The sequence below is a fragment of the Salvelinus sp. IW2-2015 genome, linkage group LG20 (assembly GCF_002910315.2).
Source record: "Salvelinus sp. IW2-2015 linkage group LG20, ASM291031v2, whole genome shotgun sequence".
In the NCBI taxonomy this organism is placed as follows: domain Eukaryota; kingdom Metazoa; phylum Chordata; class Actinopteri; order Salmoniformes; family Salmonidae; genus Salvelinus; species Salvelinus sp. IW2-2015.
In genome coordinates, this window is record NC_036860.1 from 44796601 (window position 1) to 44806032 (window position 9432).

General features: G+C 41.3%; 1 long non-coding RNA gene across 2 annotated transcripts in view; it reads left to right on the plus strand.

Annotated features, from left to right (window-relative positions):
* Positions 1-8904: 8904 nt before the first annotated feature.
* LOC111982106 (uncharacterized) overlaps positions 8905-9432 on the plus strand; it is a 14865-nt gene continuing 14337 nt past the window's right edge. For both annotated transcript variants that reach the window (XR_002879669.2, XR_011481741.1), the window contains exon 1: positions 8905-9008. This is a non-coding gene — a long non-coding RNA (uncharacterized lncRNA). The remainder of the gene's footprint in view (positions 9009-9432) is intronic.

The following is a 9432-nucleotide window of genomic DNA, read 5'->3' on the forward strand; positions in this document are numbered from 1 at the left end:
TGATTTTAAACAAAACTACTTCTTACAGTAACACAAGCGTCAATGTGTTTTGCAAGTGACAAGACGTGTGTTACATCAGTCATAGTGAGTGGAATATTGAAAACCGGATGACATTAACCCCATTTCCCCCTTGGTTTTCTTGTGTATATGAGAACTGTGACAGTTCATGCAGAGCTCTACTGAAAAACAGTAGGAGTAACACTGCCATCTTGAGGAAAACAGTGGAGTCTGTGGGTAACTGCTTAGAACTCCCAGTAGAGGGCCCTGCAATGCCAACTATCCAGTCCAATTTTATATGATGATACTAACAACATGAAATCCATTTTAAATGTAAAGTTATTTTAATAAATCATATGTATAAGATGTCACATGAACAGTACAAACACAAGAGAGATGTCTGTAAGAAAAGCCACTTGGGTTAAATCAATAGACTTGATATACAGTTGAATTAATGTCATCATTCATAGAATTTGTGAATTCATATCTTCTGGCCAGCTGGTTGGATCTCAACTGGAGAGAATAAGTGGATAAAGCAGCAGAGATGATATATCTGTATGTTTCCAGTAGTAGAGTAGCCTCCTCCTCCTCCTCTTCCTCCATCTCCTCCACCACCTCAGGATCAGGATTTTGTATTCTAGCAACCCGGATCAAGTTATACACCCTGTGCCAGGGATCAGTCTGACTGAAACAATGGCAGATAACTGCAGGACAGCAGCACACCGTCAGTCTGCAATGCTCAGAGTGTGGCGTTGCAGTAATGCATGGGTTTTAATGACTATCCTAAAATATTAACTGCAATCCTCAACTGTATTCTAGGCCACTCAGTAGTCACAACAGAAAACATAGCCAATATTGGGTTTATAACTTGGATTTTCATTATTTTCATTGCAGTAACTGTTATCTGAACAATGGATGGGTGTATTTATTATATATTTATCCGATTGATCGGGTTCCCGCCTACAAATATCTGGGCATCTGGATTGACAAAGACTTCATGTTTAAAAACATAAGGATAAGCTAGTTAAAAAGCTAAGATTTAAAGTGGGCTTATTTAAAAAAAAAAAAATGATATTGCCTCTCCTTTAATTGCAGGAAGTAGATTGTACAGTCGACTTTCCTGACAGTTCTTGATTATGGTGACACCATTTACCAGATTGCAGCAGCCACTACTCTTAAACCTTTGGATGCCGTCTACCATAGCGTCATTCGTTTTATTGTTGGTGACAGTTTTAATACTCACCACTGCATCAAAAGGTTGACTGTTCCTCATAAAGTCCCGTAGATCAATTCATTATTCCCTTTTTGTTTACAAAGCCCTACTACACAAGCTTCCAACTTACCTAACTTTGTTGCTAACGTATAAAAGAATGAGCTACCAAACCATTTCACAGGGTTGGTTAACTCTTCAGATTCCTCGGGTCTCCACAGAATTAGGTAAATCCGCTTTTAGTTTTAACGTTCTACATTTTGGAATCCCTTTCAAAATTCATTACATTTGGATTCCCTGGTGCCACTAGGGCATTTTAAAACCCTGATGTTAAATGGGTTCAACGAGGTGTGCAATTGTTTTGATTGATTGATTTAGCAACTTGTTTATGATGGCTGTGATGTTAGTGATGTTCTAATATAAATTACTTGTTATTGTATCTTGTTATATATATTTATTATCTTTTACTTTATGATCTCAGGGCACAATTGAAAATGAGACCCTGGTCTCAACTGGGCTCCCCTGATTAAATAAAAGTCAATACATGTACGATGTACATGACACTGCATGTGAAATCTCTTCATGGAAAACAAATTGCACCTATTCTATTCAAAACTACTTTTAAACCATTAACGTTATTCTATGTTATGTGATAGACAGTATATCGTACAGTATATTGCCATGCAGAGAACAAGGCTGCTGCTATGCGTGTTGGAGTGAGAGTGATGACAAAGTAGTTTGAGTCTTGCTCCAGCAGACTAATCTAAATCCCCCCCTCCCCAGTAGGGAACTAGCGTGAAGGCCAGGACACACAGATAGACATGCAATGCTCAGCTGGAGTCCACACACACACACACACACACACACACACACACACACACACACACACACACACACACACACACACCACACCACACACACACACACACACACACACACACACACACACACACATAGCTCTAATGAATTTACATGCAAGCCAAGCGATACGCCTATCCCTCTGAACCCTGACAAATGCATGCCTCATACATGAGTGGAGAAAAGGTGACATAAGGTGTTTATAACAACTTCATAACTTGCTACATGACACGTGACGTTAGCCCATTGAGCTAAAGCCTAGGCATCAGTTCTGGGAGCTACGACAAGTCTTCAGGTCTGAAGCGACATATCACACACATAATGTTGTATCAGTGCTGACAAAAGCAAGACGTGTTGTTCTAAATCAGGGATAGGCAATCCTAGCGGCGCCTCTCGTGACAGCGAAGAGAAAAAAACATGTTTTAAAGTTAATTTCTTGCAATTCTGCACATTTTGCCATGGGGTGCAAAGAAAATGTTGTGGTCGTTTTTAATGCACGTTTGTTGCAATTCTACATAATTTTACTATGGGGCGGAGAGATGATTTTGCAATTTTATAACTCATTTCATGCAATTCTACTAATTTTGCCATGGCGTGGAGAGAAAGAATTGCAGTTTTACAGCCAATTTCCTGCAATTCTATACATTTTGCCATGGGGGGAGGTAAATGTTTGCAGGGTGAATGGGTAAGATTTAAGTGCCTTTGAACAGGGTATGGTAGTAGGTGCTAGGCACACCGGTTTGATTGTGTCAAGAACTTCAACGCTGCTGGGGTTTTCACACTCAACAGTTTCCCGTGTGTATCAAGAATGGTCCACCACCCAAAGGACATCTAACCAACTTGACACAACTGTGGGAAACATTGGAGTCAACATGGGCCAGCATCCCTGTGGAATGCTTTCGTCAACTTGTAGTCCATTCCCAGATGAATTGAGGCTGTTCTGAGGGCAAAAGGGGGCGCAACTCAATATCAGGAAGCTGTTCCTAATGTTTTGTAAACTGTGTTTTTTTGCAGTAAATTTATAGACCAAATGTTAATTATGTCTTGGGAACAGGAGTGGATTTCTTTATTTCTTTAATCTTGAGAAAATGAGAATGCGTGTGGTGTAGCCGCCCAAAATTATAGATTGTTCATGATGCATTAATTCTATTGATTTATGACATTATTTTGATGAGCAAGGCTTTATTTAGTATTCTAGAGCATCAAGGAACGACAGAAGAGACGCTGGATGTGTCTAATTATTAACAAGTTTATTAACAAATAGTCTACTTAATGTTGGAAATTATATGCAGAAAAATAACTAGACGCACCCTGTCAAAAAATCTTTCCACCATCCCTGGACAAATTAGGAATAATCTGGATGCTGTATTATTTTATAGAATCTGGCTGTAATTTCCTCCTTTGTCTTTCATCCAGATGTTGACACTGGTTTTTATCTGGCTATGATAGGGTCTCTGCAACAGAATCAGGTCAAGTCTGAGAGAGTTAGAACTATCAGGAATGATACTATTACTATCAAGGTAAGACCCAAGTGCAGACTGTGTGAAGTAACAATGTTTATTGTAACCACAGGGGGAGGCAAACGACAGGTCAAGACAGGCAGGGGTCGATAATCCAGAGCAGAGGCCAAGGTACAGGACGGCAGGCAGGCAGGCTCAGGGTCAGGTCAGGCAAAGTTCGGAAATCCACAGGTTGAGCAAAGGAACAGGACGGCAGGCAGGCTCAGGGTCAGAGACAGACAGTGGTCAGGCGGGCGGGTACAGGGTCAGGACAGGCAAAGGTCAAAAACCAGGAGGATGAGAAAAAGAGAGACTAGGGAAAACAGGAACTGAGACAAAACGCTGGTAGGCTTGAACAAACAAGACGAACTGGCAACCGACAGACAGAAAACACAGGTATATATACACAGGGGATAATGGGGAAGATGAGCAACACCTGGGGGGGGACCAGCACAAGGACAGGTGAAACAGATCAGGGTGTGACAAGAACAGGGATGGGCAACTGGTGGCCAGAGGGCTGCATGGGGTCTCAACTTACTGTTGACAGTTCCAATAATAGAATACACAAGGTGCAATTTCGACATTTGGTATTGCATCAGCAGTCACACAATTAGCCCATGTCAGCAATTTTTTATTTATTAGTAAGTTACTCTAGCAGCCACCTATCTGGACTTGTAGTAAGCATGGTCAAATTACCGACCACAGTGGGGCCCATTGATCATCAGTAGCCTACATGTGAGGCCTACAGTCCGTGCCCAGACTTCAGTTCCTATTCCAACGTTTACTGTTTCCATCTGAACTTCAAGGGTGATAGGCATACAATGCGAAACTGAGCCTGTGCAAAATGCAAAAAACAACAGAAAATGGGATAAGATGTTTACATGCCACAGTACCAGTCTTAGATCAGCATATCCCAGGCTTCTTATTCGGGTTTCTCAACACCAGAATAGAGCTCATTCGGGTTATTGTAAACGGAATATGATGTTTATACGCATCAACTAAATAAATTATACTTGAGTACCCCGAATAATAACGGAATATTGGTGTGCATGTAAACATGGTCAATGATGCTGACTTGAGGCAGATCTGGATGAGAGAATAGGAGGGATGCAGACCAGAAATTCAACACACATGTGCCCACCATATGAGAAATATGCTGAAGTAGTGAGTGATGGAGCAGAACTACAGTTAGAGGACAAGGAGAGCAAGGACTACACAGGGGATAAACACTGAGCCTCACATCTATAATAATAATAATGTTATTTTTCTGAGGCCAACCCTCTCTGGGTCCTCTGCTTAGAGCAAATGAGCAATATAGCCTGGTGATTGAAAACAGATATGAGTCCTTGGAATGGAGAAATAATATCACTGTATTATAAACAATTGTATTTAGAGATAGATGGGATTTGTGTAATAAAGATATGGACAATATGGTTGTTTTTCTTAGTTTCTGCTGCTCTGGTCAATGGTCCTGCAAATCCCCTCTGAAACAAATACTACTTTAGGACTGAGGCTGAGCCAATGGAGTGTCTTGAATAGTATTTGTGGATAGAAAATAGGTACATTTTTAAATATAACCTTTATTTAACTAAGCAAGTCAGTTAAGAACAAATTCTTATTTACAATGACAGCCTACTCCGGACGATGCTGKGCCAATTGTGCGCCGCCCTATGGGACTCCCATTCACGGCCGGATGTGATACAGCCTGGATTCGAACCAGGCTGTGACGCCTTTTGCACTGAGATGCAGTGCCTTAGACCGCTGCGCCACTTGGGAGCCCTACTTTGACTATATGTCCATAACACATTTATTACACATCTATAAGCATTTCATGAACATGTCCCAAACACATGATTAAAGTTTAATTCAATATATCCATAGTGTATATGTAGTGCATTCATGTTATTCTATGTAAGAGTTCATATTTAGCTATCTTAATAGATGCAATATTAAGATGACAGCGTAGTTTCATCATTATGGCTGTTCTCAAAAGTGTGCTTCTGCCATACCATTGTTAGTTAGTAAATATGCCAAAAGGCCAAATTAAGTTTGAAAAATGATTCTGATACTGTATATAGCCTGTAGAGGCCTGTGACTTACATTGTAATTCTTCTCAATCAGGTCAACGGTGCATGAAGATCCCACAGGGTTGTACAGATCAAATGGTGTAATTGAGGGTTGTACGATAACTCTTTCGTAACTCATTAACAGCCCTCCTCCACATCACAATTAGGTTGGTCATACTGGTCTATAGCGCCAACGTGGTCTAAAGGCAATTCGTATAACTCCTCTACGTAAATCTGTGACACTACATTCAGTATGATATGTTACGTTATGTTACATTATGAATGGAATAGCAGCCATGCAATATCATATGAATTAGAGGACATATAGTATCATAAGTCTTATCCGGTTGTACAATAGCATATAAATTGGATCATGTAATTTGCATTGGTCTTGGAGGACGTGTAGTATTGCATGTTTTATCTGAGACGAGATTGCTTGTTGCGCTGTAACAACAAAGGATAATTATGGAGATAATCTATGTTGGCGGTTAGAGAATCTAACAACAAATGTTAGGAGAACTAAAATAACAAAGGTTAGTTGAAATGGATGAAGTTTAGGGGAAAGGTTTACTAAAAAGTTAGCTAAAATGCGACAGTTGACCCGAACATGCAACTTTTAGATGGCTAGACTGTCCTGTATTACGCCCACCCATCCTCACCGACCAACCTACTTTCATTTCTGTCTCAAGTAAATAGACCATTAATAGGTATCATATGTCTTGGAGGTGCTCAGAAATATGTAAAGTATATTGTAAGGCCAGGCTGATAACGCACACATGAAGGGTTTATGTATGAACTCTATGCTGCCAATGTAATGTAATTTATATTTTCGCATTCTTAAAGCATACATATACTTACTATGCCAAACATTAGGAACACCTTCATAATAAAGCGTTCCACAGGGATGCTGGCCCATGTGGACTCCAATGCTTCACGCAGTTGTGTCAAGTTGGCTGGATGTACTTTGGGTGGTGGACCATTCTTGAAACACAAAGGGAACTATTGAGAGTGAAAAACTCAGTAGCGTTGCATATCTTGACACGAACCAGTGCACCTGGTACCTACTACCATATCCTGTTTTAAGGCACTTAAATCCTTTGTCTTGCCCATTCACCCTCTGAGTGGCACACATACAATCCATGTCTCAGTTGTCTCAAAGCTTAACAATCCTTTTTTAACCTGTTTCATTCCCTTCATCTACACTGATTGAAGTGGATTTAACAGGTGATATCAATAAGGGATCATAGCTTTTCATGTCATGGAAAGAGCAGGTGCCCTTAATGTTTTGTATACTCAGTGTGTGCCAATGCAGCATTTAGAAACATGCCTCACTTATCAAAAGGAATATGGACACAACACAGAATGTTAAAGGAAACATGAATGGCCTTACTGAAGAGCTCAGTGACTTTCCAAAAAGTCAGTTTGTCAAATGTCTGCCCTGCTAGAGCTGCCCCAGTCAACTGTAAGTGCTGTTAGGTGAAGTGGAAATGTCTAGAAGCAACAATGGCTCAGCCGTGGTGGCTGAGTGGTAGGCCACACAAGCTCACAGAACGGGACCACCGAGTGCTGAAGCACATAGCGTGTAAAAATTGTCTGTCCTAGGTTGCAACACTTACTACCGAGTTCAAAACTGCCTCTGGAAGCAACGTCAAAACTAGAACTGTTTGTCGGGAACTTCATGAATTGGTTTTCCATGGCCGAGCAGCCGCTCACAAGCCTAAGATCACCATGCGCAATGCCAAGTGTCTGGAGTGGTGTAAAGCTTACCGCCATTGGTCTCTGGAGCAGTGGGAACTGGAGGGATGAATCACGCTTCACCATCTGGCAGTCCAACGGATGAATCTGGCTTTGGCGGATGCCAGGAGAACGCTACCTGCCCCAATGCATAGTGCCAGATGTAAAGTTTGGTGTAGGAGGAATAATGGTCTGGGGCTGTTTTTCATGGTTCAGGCCCCTTAGAACCAGTGAAGGGAAATCTTAACGCTTCAGCATACAATGACATTCTAGACGATTCTGTGCTTCCAACTTTGTAGCAACAGTTTGGGAAAGGACAATAACCCTGTGCACAAAACGAGGTCCATACAGAAATGGTTTGTTGAGATCGATGTGGAAGAACTTGACTGACCTGCACAGAGCCCTGACCCCATCGAACACCTTCGGGATGAATTGGAAAGCCGACTTCAAGCCAAGTAACAAGTAATTAAAGAGCAGCAGTAAAAATAACAATAGCGAGATGCTGATAGAAATTTGGTAAGACGAATTTAAGTTTCCCTTCATTAAAGTCCCCGGCTACTAAGAGCGCCGCCTCTGGGTGAGCTTTTTCCTGTTTGCTTAAGGCGGAATACAGCTCCTTCAGTGCGTTTTTGGTGCCAGCATCAGTCTGTGGTGGTATGTAGACAGCTACGAAAAAAACAGATGAAATCTCTCAAGGTAGATAGTGTGGTATACAGCTTATCATGAGATACTCTACCTCAGGCGAGCAAAACCTCGAGACTTCCTGAGATATCGTGCACCAGCAGTTATTTACAAAAATACATAGTCCGCCGCCCCTTGTATTAAAAGACACCGCTGTTCTATTCTGCCGGTACAGCGTATAACCAGCCAGCTGTATGTCGATAATGTCGTCGTTCAGCTACGACTCCGTGAAGCATAAGATATTACAGTTTTGAATGTCCCGTTGGTAGTTTAATCTTCCGCGTAGGTCATCCATTTTATTTTCCAAAAATTGCACGTTTGCTAGCAGAATGGAAGGAAGTGGGGGTTTATTCGATTGCCTACGAATTTTAATAAGGTAGCCCGACCTCTGGCCCCTTTTTCTCCGCCTTCTCTTCATGCAAATGATGGGGATCTGGGCCTGTTCCCGGGAAAGCAGTATATTATTCACGTCGGGCTTAAAGTAACCATTTAAACACTTTATCACATATCTTATTATTATCTTATTAAAGTTTGACCAGAAGATCCCAACCCCCAAAAATAGCCTAAGCGTTAATTTAAATAATAATAATAATAAAAAATCCCCATAACAAAAGCAGCATGAGCTTTAACGCTGTTTGTTTGTTTTGTGCAGCCAGCCAGCTTAAGTCAGTGCCTGCCTGTTGAGAGTGTGATTATGGGTGGCCTGCCTGGTCCGGGGCAGACCTGCCTGTTTGTGAGAGCTGTCTTGGACAGTAATGGCTCAATGTTTTCTATTGGATTATGGGAGGGATTTTAAACTGGTAGTAAGCCGTGGGGCTGTAGACAGCCTACAGAGCTCAGAAACTGTGTGTATGATCATTTGCGTATAGTGGTATGTGTCTCTACTGTTTTCCATTATCTGTGGCCGGAGGTGGAGGAGGGAGGCACAGCATCTGAAATATGAACCTCTTCTGCTTCTCTCTGGTAAAGCAAATACTACCATTAATTAACTTTCTTCTATTCCCTCTCTTTAACTTTTTTTATGGTTTCGCCAAAACTCCTTGTTGCTCTGTCAAACAGAGTTGTGGCCATTTCAATTATGCCAATTCAGGAACTTAACAGGAATTCAACTGTAAAAATGTTTCAGTTGGAATTTCAGTTTACTTCCTGAATTTAAATGGAATGGACCCCAACTCTGCTGTCAGGACAGGCAGTGTTTTATATGTGTTCACTGCTCAGTCACTAGTGTTGGGGAAGCTACTCTGAAAATATAGTTTAGCAAGCTACCAATTACTTACATTTACATTTTACATTTAAGTCATTTAGCAGACGCTCTTATCCAGAGCGACTTACAAATTGGTGCATTCACCTTATGATATCCAGTGGAACAACCACTTTACAATAGTGC